Source organism: Schistocerca gregaria, chromosome 1, assembly GCF_023897955.1.
Source record: "Schistocerca gregaria isolate iqSchGreg1 chromosome 1, iqSchGreg1.2, whole genome shotgun sequence".
Lineage (NCBI taxonomy): Eukaryota > Metazoa > Arthropoda > Insecta > Orthoptera > Acrididae > Schistocerca > Schistocerca gregaria.
The window spans coordinates 1,194,638,526-1,194,656,863 of record NC_064920.1 but is presented as its reverse complement, the minus strand read 5'-3'; the positions used below and the strand labels follow the sequence as shown (position 1 = coordinate 1,194,656,863).

At 42.1% G+C, this 18,338-nt stretch overlaps 1 long non-coding RNA gene across 1 annotated transcript in view; it reads right to left on the bottom strand.

Moving 5' to 3' along the window:
* Positions 1–397: 397 nt before the first annotated feature.
* LOC126317399 (uncharacterized) overlaps positions 398–18,338 on the bottom strand; it is a 40,349-nt gene continuing 22,408 nt past the window's right edge. Inside the window, exon 2 of the long non-coding RNA XR_007556684.1 lies at positions 398–989. This is a non-coding gene — a long non-coding RNA (uncharacterized LOC126317399). The remainder of the gene's footprint in view (positions 990–18,338) is intronic.

Sequence of the window (18,338 nt, the reverse complement as noted above, 5' to 3'; positions counted from 1 at the left end):
ACAGCTCAGCTCTGCTCCTAGCAGACTCCTGCCACTTTCTCAAGCCCAGTTCAGCGCTTCCTTAATATGCTTACCCTAACTTGGGTTTTTAATCTTAACTGATACTTTATTTTTACATTACAAAGCTAATAATTACTGCATCCCGGTACAAGAACCAATGAACATTCAATGTTTCTCTACATATTTTTGGAATTACTACCTTTGCATATCATACATATTGTTGTACAGTAAATATTATATAAATAATATTTTATTTTTTAATTAGACTTGAAGTAATTTTCACATTAAAAATTGAAATTTACTGCGTGTGTTTTGCGTTTTTCTGCATGTGTTACAAACTTTCAAGACATGGAGGAAGAAACTACATGATGCAGGGGAGAACATTCAAAAATGAACATTCAAAAATCATCATTATTTTATTTATTTTATTTTTGTGGAACATATTACAGTATGCATCTCATAGGACACGTTCTTAGCGGCTTCTTGTAAAGGAATCATGTGTTCTCGATATAAATAAAAGACATAATAATCATTAACTGGTACATTGTGCAGTAAATACTACTAATTCATATCATACTTGACTCATACACAAGGAACACAGGAACAAAATATGTTGAGAACCTAACTCAACTGTTACTATTTTTTCTTATTCTTCAGTATTTCTACTGGTTTCCTGCAATCCTCCATCTTTTCATCCATTCGTAGCTGTTACACTCATCATCCTCTATAGCATTTTGAATACTCTACTCTCTGTCTGCCGCTGCGTCGCCTGCCCCCCCCCCCCCCCCCCCCACCTTCTTTGTCTACATTTTCGTACTGCTACACCTCCTTTGTCTACATTTTTATACTGCTATATTTCACGTAGTATTCGAAGTACTCAGTGACGTGATGTTTACAGTCTTCTGGAGTGGCTGTCCCGACGACGGGCTCAGCTTGAGACGGGCACCCAGTCACTGGTTCGACTGTGTTCCACTGCGTCGCCCACACGCCTTCATATGAAACAGAAAAAGAATAAAACAAGCGTCAGTTACAAATAGAATTAGATTGTCTTATTATAAAAATTACAAATATACTCCGATAAGCGCTTCACTTGTACTCCCTAGTGTGAGGAGATCATCAGCGAATTTTGTCACGCAATACTACCCACGCAGTAACAAAAATTCATTACCAGCAACGACTCATTCAAGGAATGTTAACAATTACGACGATAACTCGGCAAGTTAAATGCATTGAAAACGAATCGAACTGTGCAACAGATGACACGCTATGCATCAATCAGTACCAGACCGATGCCTGTGCGTCTGAATCGAAGAACGTACTGAAAATGTGCAAAGAAAATTATCACAGTGACGCCATTTCACAGCACTTGCTGTCACTGGAAGAACCAAAACTTGCCTATATTTTGTTTGCGTTACTATACAGTGTGTGTCTTCAAGTGATTTTCAAGTCTGTGCGTAACTACGTTCTAAGGTTAGCGTGTGAGTACTTTATTCATATGTGTAACAGTGTACTCGAGAGAAGTAGGTCATATTTTACAGTAAAAGGCACAACAACAAGCCTATGTAGAACAGAGTACTGCTTATGAATGTACAGTTACATCCATGATTCTCAGGCACTGTACATACATCTGGAAATGGCTGAAAGTGTACAGTAATTGAAACAAAATGAAGGGAAGTTTTTCTTCATCCAGTGGTAGACAGCGTGAAAGACTGTTACCATTCACATAGTGTAAGTAAGGCTTTAACCCCACACTTCCCGATCAACGAATGAGTCTGTCTGACACAGTAGAGATGAAGCCAGCAGACGAGGCGGGGTAGCTGTCACAATTTATAATCTTTAATTTTTGAGGAGCCATTGTTTACACTTTCCCTTTCTGCATTAGTGTATCTCGTAAAATGGAGCCTGTACGGAACGTTGCAGGGAATGACACGCTGATGGCAGAGGAACTCGCGGCGATCGTCTGCTGCCACAGCTGATTAACGCCAAACGCCTAACGGATACGTTCGCGGTGCGTCCCACAATGATGTCTGTGGTTGTTTCATGCAGTTTGCTAGTCTACTAGCAGTGACAACTCTATGCAAACGCTGCTGCTCTCAGTCGTTAAGACCGGTATTACACTATAAAATTTCTTTGTCAAATATCTTTGTCCAATACCTTTGTCAAATATATTTGATGGTGTAACAGGGAACTTTGTCAAATGTCGTCCAATATTTGATCAAATCTAGGGCCTCGCTGTAGATTTGATCAAAGAAGTCGCTTATCTTCTGTTCACTGCAATGTGACATGTTACCACACGGAGCTCTAGCTTCGCTGCAGCATTCTGTCGTCTGTAGTGTTTTAATAAACATTGCCGGTAAATACAATTGGTGTGTGCCGACAACTACAAACTTAATAGAGATGTATGAAGCTGATGAGGAGCTTTAGAACGTGAGGCACGTTGAATACAAAAATAGATTAAGAAGATTGGAAACCTGACCTGACCTAACCTAACCTAACCCTATCCTGTAGCAAGGAATCGGAGTGTTACAGTGAGCCTGTCTTCTGCAGATGTAGCAGTTCTTAAGTGAATATTGTGCTTTGTGATATGAGGATACACTTCATTAAGCACATACAGAAATGTATGCTCATTCATTCTTAAGTATTTGATGTGCAACTTACGTCCTCCACTATAAGCTCACGTAACAAGTTTTGTTGAATGCTTTTATCGTGTCGTCGTAAAACCCACGGCTTCATCCTGCGCTTCTGTCCTCTTGTGCACTCAGTGCACTTGTGGTTCATGCAACTGCTGCGGTTAACAACAAGTCGTTGTTGTCAGCCATCTTGAACTTTGACGAAAAATATGATGACAGTGTAATACCCCTTCTAGCGCTACGTCAAAGATCTTTGTCAAATATATTTGACGGATTATTGGATCACATCTTTGACCAAATTTTGACAAAGAAATTTGATAGGGTAATCCGAGCCTAAGTGAAGCCCGTTGGCCGTGGTGAGAGGTAATGCCTGAAATTTTGTATTCTCGGCAAACTCTTGACACTGTAGATCTGGGAACATTTCCGAAATGGAATATCCCATGCGTCTATATCCAAATACCGTTCCGCGTTGAAAGTCAGTTAATTCTCCTCGTGCGGCCATGATCAAGTCCAAACTCATTTCATATGAATCACCTGAATGCGAACTACAGCTCCCCAAAGCACTGCCCTCTTACACCTTATTTAGCAATACCACCCCCATCATTCATGGAGAGCCATTTGACTCACGAATGTGCACATCGGTATCCCATGACTTGTCACCTCAGTGTCAAGTTACTGTCGAGTTTCTGGGCTTGTCCGGCGGCGTGCGTGGCGGGCGCGCCTACATCCCGGGGCCGTGTGTTGTGTGGGCCTCATGCGTGATGTGGCCGGTGGCGCGTTGTGCGGGCTGCCTGCCTCCGTGTGTGCGCCGTGTAGCCACCAGCCAGCTCACGGCGCACGCCCCAGGTCACAGCGGGCAGCTGGGCTCCGTTCGTAAAACAGCCTTCCCTCTTATCTTCTCCTCTCTCTCTCTCCCTCTCTCTCTCTCTCTCATTCTCTTCTTTCCAGTTTGTTAATTCTTCTCCAGGTTCGTAGCAGGACAGACGCCCATGGCTAGAGATCCACAATCTTCGCGCAACTTCGTGGTAGAATTACGGAAAGTGTTATGATCACTCATAATGTCTAGGCGCCTGAACAGTTTCTCTGTCAAAATCGACACAGATTCTGCAAGGACAGGTCGTGGAAAATACGATTCACTCTTTCTGTTGCTGAGATTCGGAAGACTGTAGACGACGAGCAAGCCCAAAAATTGGCTGCGCTTCTCGACTTCCAGAAATTTTACAATAGGTTTGCACATTGCTGCCTTATAAACAAAACACATTCTTACGAAGTACGAGATCACTTATACGATTCCCAAATAGAATGTAGATGTAGATGTAGATGTAGATGTAGAACTCAGTACTCACTCTCTGATGCCTCTCTTTTCATCTTCAAGCGGCTTTCCGTATTGATCTTTTTCCTTCATTCATGGTGCGCCATTTGACACACGAATGTAGTACTTTTGTCTAAGCGTAGGTGGTAGGACAATCACTGAAAGTGTAATCCTTGCCCGCTACAGCCCATTTTCCCAACTGTAGTCAGTAGGTCAGCGGACGATATGGAGTATGATCACATCAAAGTGCTCGACGACGGAGATTCTGTGGAAGGAGGGCGTAAACAATACGGATATTCATAGGCGATTGGTAGCATTGTACGGAAAGTGTACACTGTCTCGAAATGTGCTCTTCGAACATGATAACCCTCGTCCGCATGCGAGTCGGAAATCCACGGTTTCCACCGTTGAAATTCTCCTGACTCGGTCCCTTTAACTTCTGTAGGTCCTCCTGTTTTGGAGCCCGTCGTAATCACCGAAAGACAACAACTACTGAAAATCTGCAAAATGATGTCTGTGCAGTGGTAACTTCGTAGCTCGGGAGAGGTGGTAGTCAGAAAGAGCCAAGTCAGGAAAATACGTTGGGTGTGACGATACTTGGAATTCTATTTCAACCAAGGGAAGCGTGATTTCCCGAATCGAATACATTAAATTTAACGAAATTGTCAAGCTGATTCTCATAAGAAAATAACAAATGATACACTCTTAGTCTGAATGGAAGGGCTGCCTCCAGACATATTGAAAATGAAATTCCGTCGGCATATCGAACGTCGCTGGTTGTCATAGCATTGCCTGCGAATGGTAACGTGCATGAATAAGTTGCAGTCCGTCGCGTTGTGTTTATCCGACGAATAATTTCAGCATATCAAGAAGAGAAAGACTGCACCAAAAGATTAACACTTCATAAATAAAACAATCAATAAGAATGATATCTTATTCCAAACATCCCGACTCTGATGATCAATCGATTCAATAAACTGCTTCAAATCAGTTCCTAAATTATGCCTTTTTATAGGTAATGTAAAAGTAAAAAATCTCCCTTACTTTGATTATGTATTGTCACGCGGTATCATATTTTTGGTTAACTCATTAATGAAAGATAACTTTATATAAATTTAAAAGCGCCTAATACAGATTATTTATGGTGTAAATTCAAGGACGTCTTGCAGAATCCTGTTGAAATAACTGGATATCCTAAAGACAGCTTCTTAGTACATTCATTCATTTATGAAATTTATTATAGTAATACAGTCTTACAGAGCGACAGTTCCATCACGGAAATCCTAACAATAAGAAGACTATTTTTCATGAAGGAATAGTCGCTCAGTTTGCGCCAGAAAGCTTTTCGTCATTAAGGAACACAGATTTTCGGTAGCTTTCCAGCAGTCATAAGACGTTTATCTGTTGATAAAGTGCACCAAAAGACTGAATTTTAAAAGATTTATTGGTGGGCAACTGGTGCTATTCCACTCAGCAGAAACAACTGATTTAGTTATTACTGACTACCTCACATTAAATTAAAGCCTTCTAATGTCTGAATGTGCCATAGCTTCAGTGTATTATTATAGGAGAGTGCTGTAACTTTGTTATGATTTTTGGGTGCAATAACCTTGGAATCATCTTAAGCATTGTAGGATATAAACATAAAATGTTTCTTAATTGATGTGGAAAAGAATATTTTTGTCCACATCTTTGAAAACTATCTCAGTTAGGATCTATAGAAAGGAACATTTTCACATCAGTTCCCTTGCAAACATTGACTGACACGTTTCACATTCTCAACGATCTGCTCAAGTTCGCAATGTAGTGGAAGGAAGCTTGTTTTAAATGTATCTAGATATTAAATTGTTAATTTCAGAAAACGTATAATGGTATGGCCACAGTATGAATGACAGACAATTGGTATCAGTCAACTCTTCGGCTTAGATAAAAGACGTGACTGACTTCACTGCTAGGTTCCTGGGAAACTGTAATTAGTTCACAACAGATTGTCGTGCGACCGATCCTCGAATGTTATGGAACACAATGCACAGAGGACAACCAGGACACGTCCAACGTATATAAAGAAGAATGGCATGAAAAGTCACAGGTTTGTTTGACTGACCGGCGAGTTTCACGGAAATGCTGAAAAACCTGCATTAGCAGATGTACTACAATCTCCCATGTTCCACTCCCCTGTGGACTGGAAGAAAGCATTAGACTAATTGAAACGCTCAGAGTGGCATTTAGGGAGTCGTTTTTGCAGCACTGTATGTGTGAATGGAAGGGGAAAGAGGAATAATATGCTGTACAAAAGGAAATGCCCTGTCATACACTTCACAGGTATTTGCAAACTCTTTATGTCGATGCTGACTGAGTTCTGGGCCTACCGAACGAACAGTGCACTTAATCTACTGTAAGATTTGGACGCGACTGTTGCTTCTGTGTGCGGACATTTGCCACGCCGGATATTTACCACGCCGGACATTTGCCACGATGTTACCTGCTCCGAAGGGTTGGCTACCCCACCCCCTCCCCGTCCTCCTCACACGCTGCCCGACCCTCGGTAAAGGTACTTACTGAGCCTTTCCGCTGGTTTACTTAACACAGGACCAGAATCTCTTTGGATTTTCCGCCACATTTCTAGATAGACTTTCGTTGTGTTGTGGAAAGTATTAAATACATCTCGCATTGAGATCCGCACCAAATTTCGAGCCTCAGTAAAACTTCACCAGTCTTGGAGATTTTGCGTTCGTCTAAATTATAGAGGCCTTTTTCGGTGCTCCTGCAGGAGCTTTCTGTCGTGTTTTGTGCATCATGGGGGACTAGTTCCGTCTCTTATTAATTTATTTGGTATGAATCTCTAGAGTAATGTTGATACTATTTCTTTGAACTTAAGCCACACATGGTCATCACTTACATTGTTTGGAAGGATTGGAGACTGTCTCTTAGAAAAACGTCAACCGAATTTTTAGCTGTTTTTATAAATAGATATATTTCACGTTTAATTTTGGTGAGTTTCTTTGTTACGGAATTGAGCCTCGCTCGACTGTGTGTTCACTAATCCGTCGTGATGCTCAGGATCATTTGTGGCGAAGACATCAAGTGTGTTTTCGCAACCATTTACAATTTGCATGGCCTCGTGAACTAACTGTTCAAAATAATTTTTAAAAAAATCATTTAAAACAAGTTGTTTCCTGTCTAGAGTAGGGTCTGAAAATGTATTTTTGACAACTTACGGAAGGTTGATTGAAGTCACTGCCAACTATAATTGTATGAGTAGCGTACCATTTTGTGATGAGACTCAAGTGAGACCGGGGGTCGGTAAAAGGAGCCAGTTATTAATTTATTCCGGTTGTCTGCCCATACTAAGTCACAGGAACTATCTGCTTCAATGACGCTTGTGAGCTGAAACACACATTAGATTATTTTTCCTTAAGTTGTGCTTGTTGTTTGTGTTGTAGTGCAGATCATTACAATTACGACTTTTCCCTCCAAAACCTAGGATGCTTTCTCTGTGACCCTGTAAATACCAGAGTTAAACAATCTAGAACAACAACGTACGTTTCAAGAACAGCATTCAGTTTCACTTCATTTCCTTATTTCTAACATTTTAAAATTGCACATCGACTTTAGAAGACATGTCAACCAAAGATTTTCTTATCTCTATTTAGTGAACGTACTTTCATTCATATTTTGAACATTTTCCCCTCTGCACTTTATTAACTAATGTTTCGCCGTAAGGGATATCGGATTTTAGAGAGTAAATTAATGTAGAGTATGTCGTTCTTCTTTTCAAACATTCACATTTCCATTTATTCTTGCCTTTGGGCATGCAGTTGTAGTAATTAAAGTAGGCACAAATGTAGTGATGAAAAAGAAATGATTAGAGTACATTCGCATTCTCTTTTCTTGTTGCTCACCTGCCGATGGACTGTTTCTATCGCAATAAGTAAGCGTGAAAGGAAGCTGCCGTACAGACAGAGTGATCTATATTTATACTTGGCACAACTAATTACATACTGACATAATCGTCGGTATTGCTTTCGTTTCCCAAAAAGTTATAAATATTTACTATTTCGGAAAAGAAGCCCTGTATTTCGCCAAGATGTCGAAAAAGAAGGTCCCTTACGTGCTGGTTGTATCGAGTAAGATGTGGAGACGGAGGTTTGAAAGCGGACAGAAGAAGTACGAGGAAGGGCGTCCCTTACCTGAGGGATCGCTACTCAAGCTATCTGGCGAAGGGGCAAGTGTGGCAAATGTCCGGCGTGGAAAATGTCCGGCATTCGTTGCTTCAATGTCGTACCTATGTTAGATTGCGCTTGAGTCCCGTGTCTCTAATAACGTAGGCATGGAAGTCATAAAACACCACTAGAAGAAAGAACGTGGACATTAGGTCGTCTTCCGGGAACACAGTGGTGGGTTTAGCCACAGTGTGGAGCCTTTATGATTCTGTGTTACAGGAGGAGTACAGAGGAACGCGCAGATGGAGATGAGGAAATGTATGGCCGGTCATAGTCGGCTGCACCCGGCAGGAAACGCGGCGGGACCCGGGCAGAGCAGAGGAGAGGAGAGGCACATATTAGGGGGAGAGAGCGAGCCTTCACCGGCCCTGATTACATCTGCTCTGCTCCGCGCCGCGCCGCGCCGCGCCGCGCCGGCTGGAGAAAGCCGCGCCGGAGCCCACGGTGCGCTATGACGCGCCAGCCGGCGTTTCCCTGCTCTGCACAACACAGCACATCACTTCGGATAGCCTCGTCCGCCGACCACGAGGCGCAGTGCCCGCGTTCTTGCCGCAGTTGGCGTCAACAGCTGGGAGGCGCCTGAGTGCGGCAGCGGCCCACTCGAACGACTCAAACTGAATAAAAGTGACTTTCAAACAAGTTCTACCACCCATCAAGGTAATTTATCTTTCGAACTCTGCATGTGTGGACAATCGATGTTCGAAGATGGACAAATTTAAAGCCTGTAGAAGAAGGAACCGCTGAGGAAATAATACAGACACTTATGACCTGCAGATTCATAAATGGTTAATTGGCAAAAGCTCAACGTTTGCTTAAAACTATTGGGAGATATTTAGCTGCCCCTACAGTGGTCGTTTTATGCTGTCCGCAATGTTAAATTTGGACTTCATAAACCAAGCGCGAGATTTTCCCTTTCTCTCGCATGAATGCGCGCAAAATAGTAATCCTACAGAAAAAAAGAATGTGACCTTTTTCTAGGAAATTTAATGTAATTAAATTTTGTGTCGGGATACGTTTTCGCTGGAGGCCACAGTTTTGAGTTATTCAAGAAAAATGTACCAAAGTGACCTTCAAACACACCTCCACCCCCTCACTAACGAAAGACAAAAGACTTTCGTAAACGTTACACTAAAACTAAACGAATTACTGTGACAGTTCGATCCAAACTTAGCCCTTACAACCACAGTAGGTCAGAAGTCAGAAGACCTTACGAAAACAACATCTACATCTACATCTACATCCATACTCCGCAAGCCACCTGACGGTGTGTGGTGGCGGGTACCTTGAGTACCTCTATCGGTTCTCCCTTCAATTCCAGTCTCGTATTGTTCGTGGAAAGAAGGATTGTCGGTATGCCTCTGTGTGGGCTCTAATCTCTCTGATTTTATCCTCATGGTCTCTTCGCGAGATATACTTAGGATGGAGCAATATGCTGCTTGACGCCTCGGTGAAGGTATGTTCTCGAAACTTCAACAAAAGCCCGTACCGAGCTACTGAACAACGATGTAATTGCTTATTTTATTCCGTTAAAATTCGTAAAAATTGTAGGTAAAATTGACACAAACGTCAGTTCTACAATTTGCAAGTGCTCGACTAAACCGCTGGCGTAATAAGGGGTCAACGAAGGAAAAAAATCGAATGTGGGAAATATTTCGTGCAGTCGCAAATATTTGTACAGTCGTAGGAGCGAAAACGTATGCCAGTACACAATTTAACTACGTTAAATGTCCTGTTCGTTTTTTCTGTAAGACTAATAGTTTGCGCGTAGCGAGCGAGAGAATATGAAAACCTCGCACGTGGTTTATGAAGACCAGATGTAACATTTCGGATTGCATAGAACTACATCGGTACGTGCAGTTGTATGATCCTGTATGGTCGATATTTCATCATTCGTGTTCACCGATATACAAAGCAATGTTGACAAACGCATGGAAAAGATCCGATGTTGATACTCCTGCTTGATGCTCTGATAATGTGAGCAATGTGGCTACTGAATTTGGACTACCGCAGTGGGAGAACACCTGAAAAGATAATGGTCATTTACATCGCCTTTATCAAGTGTGCGTAATCTTCTGTTCAGCCGTTTTTTAGTAACTACTTTGAAAATCCACATTTGAACTTCGATGACAAATAAGTATAACAACACAGAGATTTTGTTTTGGGAAATCTGAGCCCGCAAATAATATTTGTTAACAAACATTGTTTCAAGCAAATGCTTAGCTTCTTGTCACGTAATACCTCTTTTCCGACTATTGTCAATCTTCTGGTCATTACTGTCTGCTACACGGTAGCGTTTACAAGTAAATATCTCTCATGGTTAGCAGAACAGACATATGTACGTATTTTAAAATCAGTTTATCCCATTTCAGCCGTCCTAACTGGACTGCTTTCCCTTGTAAGCGAAAGTGTGAACCAGTTTTAAAAAAGCCAAGTCACTTTCATGGATTTTACAACTACGCGACATTTAATGATTGTAAATAAGTTATACACAACTGCAACCAGTCACTATTTTTGAATAATAATGCTTTATTACATGAACCGGTTTTCGAACTTTTTCAGGTTCATCTTCAGATGGTTTCTGGAGGATCCGGGAAGTTACATCATTACTGGTTTGCGACAGTATAGGCGGCTTTTTTCGGATCTGTCTGCCTCCATTTTGATGTCCAGAACACTTTCACACAAACTATATTAGTTTACACTTTAACAGTGACACTTTACCAGCATCCAGCATTCGCTTTACAAGCCATTTATTCACGGACAACTTTCATGACTATTTGAGGAGTTTCAGTATTCTTTCGCCAGTTAATATTGGTATTTTATCAAGTTAGAAAAAGCAGTGTACTGAGTGCACGCATTATTTGAAGTATAATTTAAGAATAAACGAAATAATGAAAAAAGCTACGAAGAGTTACAGAAATAATAATAATTTCAGGTGCACACAAAGAAAGAATAATTTCAGTACAACAAATTAAGAATTCTAAATACTAGGGACGAGATAATGTAATTTTTAGAACTAACAATTATGGTACGACAGAATGTGCCGTTTCAGTATGGCCTTGTGATTCGGCCTTTTGACATGCTGCCTTGATGTGACTCTATTGCCTCCTCACATTTTATAAACTCAGCAAATGGATATCGGAGATTTAGATTCAAATGGTCATGTTGGACGCACACCCTGCAATAACGTCGTTCTTAATGCCGGTGGACGGTCTGTTGTTTGACCGGAGCGGAGCTAGCTGTGTTTCAATAAAGAAGCTGTTGTGCCAAACTATGGCTTTTGAAAAAGTTTTAGAAACTGTAAAATATCGATGCAAGAAACATGCAAATTAGCAGAATGGATTTCCTCAAAAAGTAAGTATAGCGTCAGTTTCCGAAATTGTACGCTCGAAAATGTACATCTTATAAAAATTATATTGTGCTACAGAAGACTATAATAAATTAAGTGACGGAGTACGAAACAAAGACGAACTGTGCCCCAACAGTGGAAGACAGTACTCCAGTTATCAGAAATAAGATAACTGTAGGAATGACAGATTTGAAGACGCTGTAGTAAAGTTTCGTATTTACAGAGGACAAAGTAGAGCACAGAAAAAACCTAATCGCAGATTCAGGTGTCGAAACTTATAAATGTCGTCTCTAGCCACACTCGAGACGTCCACTCCGTGAGACACTTTGTTGCATCTCAAAACATTCACCTCAGATTTTATGACAGATATAACGCAATTTTCTTATTTGAACATTCCATTAGATCACATTAAATACTCCTAACCTGTGCGAATATCTTTTCTTTGTGCATTTTGTTCCTTTGTGACCTAAAAGAAGCTGTTTCTTATGAGTGATAGCGTATGGCCACTTTCGTTTGCATCAAAGAGAGAAACATCTCTTGTGAGACTACAGAATGTAGGCAATTAATGATAAGGCGGAGACACTGCCAGAAATGATTCACAGGCCGGCCGCCGGTTCCCTGTGACGCTGCGGCAGCCGGTCCGCAAGGAAACGCAAACACAATGCTCAGCCAACTAGCAACAAGGTCGTTTGCGATGGCTGTTTCGACCTGTGAGTGCGTTTCAGTGCGAGAGTTTCGAGTCTATGTTAGTTAGCGTGACAATACGCTTTGTTAATAAACTGGAGTTTTGAAGTTGATTGTTCACCGAACTGAGATGAAATCATCCTCAGCAAATTTCTAGTTTCTAACGGACGAGAGGGACCTATAGCCACAAGGATGACACACTGTGACAAAAAAAAAAGAAAGCGAAGGTAACTTGGATCAAATTAATTAGGAAAGAACTGGAAAGAAATAACACAAAAGAAATTGTTTTAGCACTAAGATCCTCGATTTAGAAGGCCACCAAGACAGGAAAAATAAAATTTGAACAAGGAAAACAGAAACAATGGATGGAAGAAAAAAAATCTGACGTGGAGAGAAAATGAAGCAGCTTTGAGAAAAAGAATAGGGAACAAGGAATGTAAAGTAATTGAAGTTGTGACTCGTTCACAGTCAATCAGTACGCAGATGTCTATGTTCTTAAATAATTGCGATAAAAACTGGGTACTGCCTTCCTTTCAAAGGTGCTGTTAGATTACCAGAGGACAGAGAGGAAATTACGGCAGACTAGCTTCATTACCTGTAGTGAACGGTTCACTTCTGTCAACCAACGTAGACGTAGCTGAAATGAAAACAAGTACGTGGCAACAGATGCCTGTTCACAGGTCACGTTGTTCCTGTAATTACGATATCGTGATCCATAAGCACTGCTCCCAGATGTGCTGTGTACCTGAAAATCGCCACCACGCTCATCGAACTATTGAGGCACGACCTGGTCCTGTTATATGGATGACAGCGTTGTTCAAGTTTTGGGCAACTGCTTAAGCGTGGCGCCTCACGCCGCAGCTGCAGGGGTCAGCGATGTGCGTATGACAGCCACCCATCCTACAGAACAACACTGCCCCAGACAACCTTGTACTTCATACCTTGAAAACTGTGTATAGTTGTCACCTGAAAGACGGAGTGTTCCATCACCACGACCCCTACCATACAGGGTGAGTCAGGAGGAATGGTACAGTGTTTGAGGGGTGATAGTGTAATCGATTCTGAACAAAAAACTTCGTATGGACATATGTCCAGTTTCGAATGGCTTCCGAGATAGAACGTATATAATAATACTTCGTTCCTTATTTTCTGTGTTATTCAAACATCGTCATTGTTCACAACGTACGACGGCAGTGTATGGGAAGCTGAGACGAACAGTTTGATACAGGACACTTGTGTTCCATCAAGTCGGGAAACTACTTCAAATTGGGCTACAAAGAGTACCTAAGCCACAGCGCATGCTCATCGCGCCATATTTTCAATATCCTCGCGCAGTGGTTGGGCCAACTGTAAGTCCTAGAGAAACATGAATCGGTCCTTTTTTTGCAGGAAGCTGAATGTAATTTTGTACTGCGACATGTTTTCCAAGGAGGGTGCGGCTTTCGAGTGATTCAAGGAAACATAGAAAAGTGAAATTACGTGCTACATTTGAAGTGATCAATAGGATACAAATATTTATTATTAAAAACAGTCTTGATCACAATTTATTTAGTACGGTGACCGGTTTCGACCACTACTGTGGTAGTGTAGTGATTCTCTAGCAGAAGGAGGTTCTTACTCATGGGTCTGAAGATGACAACAGTAGTGGCCGAAACCGGTCACCGTACTAAATAAATTGTGATCAAGATTGTTTTAACGGTAAATATTTGATATTACAAGTGTTTTATCTCGGAAACCATTCGGAACATTGCATTTGCTCATGTGGAGTTTTTTTTATTCAGAATCAGTAATGCTATCATTTCCTCAATGCATGTACTTTCCCTCCTGACTCACCCTGCACATCTGACAGCTCAGATCTCAGTTCCGTGGTCCCTTGAGTAAAATGAAGCAGTTATCAAAACGCACTGCTTCACAACCTTTGGCTCCACTTTCAATGCCCTGTCCTCACCTTCCTTATACCTAACAACTGGTTCTTCTGGTGAACTGTGATGGGACGCACATTTTTACATCGTGTTCGAATCACTCCGTACTGCTCCTGTAACCCAGAATCATAAAGGCTCCACACTGTGGCTAAACCCACCACTTCTTTCCCGGAAGACGTCCTAATGACCATGTTCTTCCTTCTAGTGGTGTTTTATGACTTCCGTGGCTAAGTCATTAGAGACACGGGATAGGTACGACATTGAAGCAACGAATGCCGGACATTTGCCACGCCGGACATTTGCCATACTTGCCCCTTCGCCAGGTAGCTTGAGTAGCGATCTCTCAGGTAAGGGACGCCCTTCCTCGTACTTCTTCTGTCCGCTTTCAAACCGCCGTCTCCACATCTTACTCGATACAACCAATACGTAAGGGAGCTTCTTCTTCGACATCTTGGCGAAATACAGGGCTTCTTTTCCGAAATAGAAATATTTATAACTTTTTGGGAAACGAAAGCAATACCGACGATTATGTCAGTACGTAATTAGTTCTGCCAAGGTAATATGGAATCCTGTGACGCCAAGTATAAATATAGATCACTCTGTCTGTACGGTAGCTTCCTTTCACGCTTACTGATTGCGATAGAAACAGTCCATCGGCAGGGGAGCAATAATGTGAGATATAAGTCTGCGAATGGAGTCTGTATATAGACATATTGTCAGAAAAATAATTCATAGGACGCACAGAGCACTGAATCATGGAGTTTTGGCTCTTATCCTGACGCTCTGTTAGCTACCAATCCACTCTCTTCCATTACATTCTGAACTGACAGTGTCATCCAGTCAACAACGTCAAATGGACGGATCCTCTGCTGCCAATGGAGCGAGAAGGTGCGATGTTGAAACTTAAAACGCGGAGAGGCGGCACGGTGTTTAAAACATTCTCAGGTGGCGCGGGCTTAAACACACAGGGTGAACATCCGGGAGGTTGGCGTTAAAATGCCCGCCCTACCGTCCATAAGTAGGTTTCACTTAGATCCACAGAATCTTTTAAGGTAAATCACAGGCTGGTTCCTTCCACAGTGCAAGATTTCGCCCAGTCGCTACTGATCTCATCGTCGATGCGACGTTAAATTCTTCTTTCCTTCCTTGTAATCGATGATGTGAGGAGAATGTTTCGTTTGTGTTATCAACGCCTGTACAAATTCCCAACCTTTGCTCAGTCCAATCTCGCCACTTTCATGAATGATGATGAACTGATGAGGACACTACAAACACCCAGTCATCTCGAGGCAGGTGAAATCCCTGACCCCGCCGGGAATCGAACCAAGGACCCAGTGCTCGGGAAGCGAGAACGCGACCGCGAGACCACGACCTGCGGACCTTTGTAATGGAAAGCCCATCTGCAACAATTTAAGATGAATAGTGCATCATGATAAAATTATGCCATATGCAGTTGTGTACTTCATTGTCTCTGATCAGCTCCGACCCTGCCATGCAAAGCGTGCTAAACTCCTACATACGTTCGTAAGAGAAGCTGACGTTCAACGTTTTGTGTGCTCTGCTAGTGAGTCCACTTTGTTTCGGCAGCTTCCGGCAGAAGCAAACAATTACAAAAAGTGAAATTCTGAAAAGCGTCGTCTGTTTACAACAAATCACTAGCAGTTCTCAGGTTATTGCAATTAGCCTCACCCAAACTAACAGCTGTCGGCAACTCTTTCCGCTCATATCTCAAGTGTGCGCACTCATTCGTGCGGTACAGTGATCTCAGAACGTCCTGCCACTGAACCCGAAAACAGTAACGATGCCGTGTTTTGTTGCCTAAGCAAAATCTTAATCAACATCAAGAATGGCACGATGCCGTGATTTGTAGTTTGTTTCGCTCTGGAGTTCTTCGTCATAAAAAGGGGAGTAATTTCCCAAGACTAGCCGCGCCACTTATGCAGAGCGGTAGCGAAACAATCGGATAGATTTCCGCAGAAAAGAAACCGTAGGGCGGGTGGAGCGTGTCGTGAAGGCCGCCGCCGTCTGAGCACGACACGACAGGAGCGAGACGAGACGAAACGGCCCAGATACAGACCTAGCCGGGCCTACGTGGCGAGCAGCACACAGCTAGGCGCCGCCGTCTTGCGGAGGCAATGCGGAGCATGAGAAAACTGGTGACCCTGCCAGGAAACCATCTCACAAAAACTGAGACTTGACAGCACGACGTCCAAACTTAACAATCACGCAAGGCGTTGATGGGCAGCCGACTAACAAAGCGGTCAGGTCTTGTTGTGCAGCTCTTAGTGTGTCGTTCACGTTGGAGACCTTACAATTGTTCCACAGATTTTTTTACACAGTTTTCAATAGAAATTTTGTACCACCAATCTACTTCTGGAGACATTGTACTGTTGCCTCCAGTTCAGATAAATTTTGAACATAAAATGTAAGAGGTCAATTGAATAAGACAGAAAGTGTACTTGAAAATCAATTACATTAAGACTAAAATAATGTATACCAACATATAGAAAAGAAAATCAACAATGAAATCATAGAGGCAGTGGATGAGATTTTGCATTTACAGAAGTTGACAATAATGAATGGATGGACGAGGAAATAAATAAATGGAAGAGCACAGAGTGCTTTCTGTAAATAAAATATAGTTTTCATAAATCAGCTTCTGATGTATCTGAATAGGAACGTTAGTAATCATTGTGTACATTTCTACCCCAGTTATCCTGGGTATTTGATTGGTCCTCATCATCATGTGCAGGCTGCAAAGGGAGGAATCTTACAAACATTGTTGGTAATATCCTGTACAGCCCAGCTGAGGAGAGGTCTACGACGGTTACCAGTTAACACGTAAGTTATCAAATATAAAACAAAGACCATGTTTAATTTATCAGTTCCACAGAGCATCCCTTAAGACAGTTATTAATTTATTTGAGGACTGCGTGCCACTACTGTGTAGACAGCCCTACACTGCTTTTCAGTAAACTCCGCGGCCCTTTGGACTGGCGTCCACACAGTGACTCGTTTTCTGCACAACACCTGCTGCGCGCTAGTGGGCGCCAAACCAGGACAACGCTTGAGACCAGGTGTACGAAATGTTCAAATGTGTGCGAAACCTTATGGGACTTAGCTCCGAAGGTCATCAGTCGCTAAGCTTACACACTACTTAACCTAAATTATCCTAAGGACAAACACACACACACATGCCCGAGGGAGGACTCGAACCTCCGCCGAGACCAGCCGCATAGCCCGTGACTGCAGCGCGGTAGACGGTTCGGCTAATCCCGCGCGGCTTACAGGTGTACCTCACTAGTTTTCTCTTGCGCCAATGTTACTGCGAGAATCATTCCAAAATTTAGAGTGCTGAGCGACCAATGAAAAGATGTGCCTTGGGAATAACTAGGAGAGGCAGTAAAACAATAAAAATGGGTCAGGGAGCAGACTGGAGTCGAAGACTTAGTTATGATGACTATAGAAATGTAATGGAAATAGATGGGACGGATATCCAAGTGAAGGGATGATAGCTGTAGCACGAAAGTTCTTTGCTGGAGTCCAAGACATTACAAAACTGTAGATGGATACGATGAACTAAAGGAGGATGTTAGATGGCATTAGAAAATGTAAAGGAACACAACGTGTTTAACTTTGACAGTCGTGCATGCAACTATTTAGAGACGCCGTTTATTCAGTACGTGATGTGGAATGCCTGTTGATGGATTTTTTTGTAAACCAATATGTAACGCTTATAGAATTTTTACGACTCATTACAGAAATTTTTTTAAAAAAAGAGAAGAAATAAAATGCCCACCAACTGTATATAGCAAACAGAATGTGATAACAACAGACATCGAGGTGCAAATACACTGTACCATATTTTAAAAATTAAGGATTATTTTCCTTAGTTCTATGAAAAGTCCGTTGCTAAATCTATTTTCCATTTCATTTGTCTTTGTAAAAGAAAACTTTGTTCATAGCTCAGCTAATTCAACCTTTACAAGTCTCTTTAATCTTAAACCGACAAGCATAATTTCAATAGCTGTTTCCACGCCTCCCTGTCTATTTCCATATTTTGCCAGTTGAAGCCTGGGACTCTCTTCAGCTTTTCATCCCAGATGTCGGGGATCTGCCAGGCGGCCCTCTTATTTGTCTGGGACACTACTCTAGTATTGCTTCTGTCCTTCTTCCGTCACTCCTTCCAATTTAGAACATCCATAACATCCTGAATTCCTG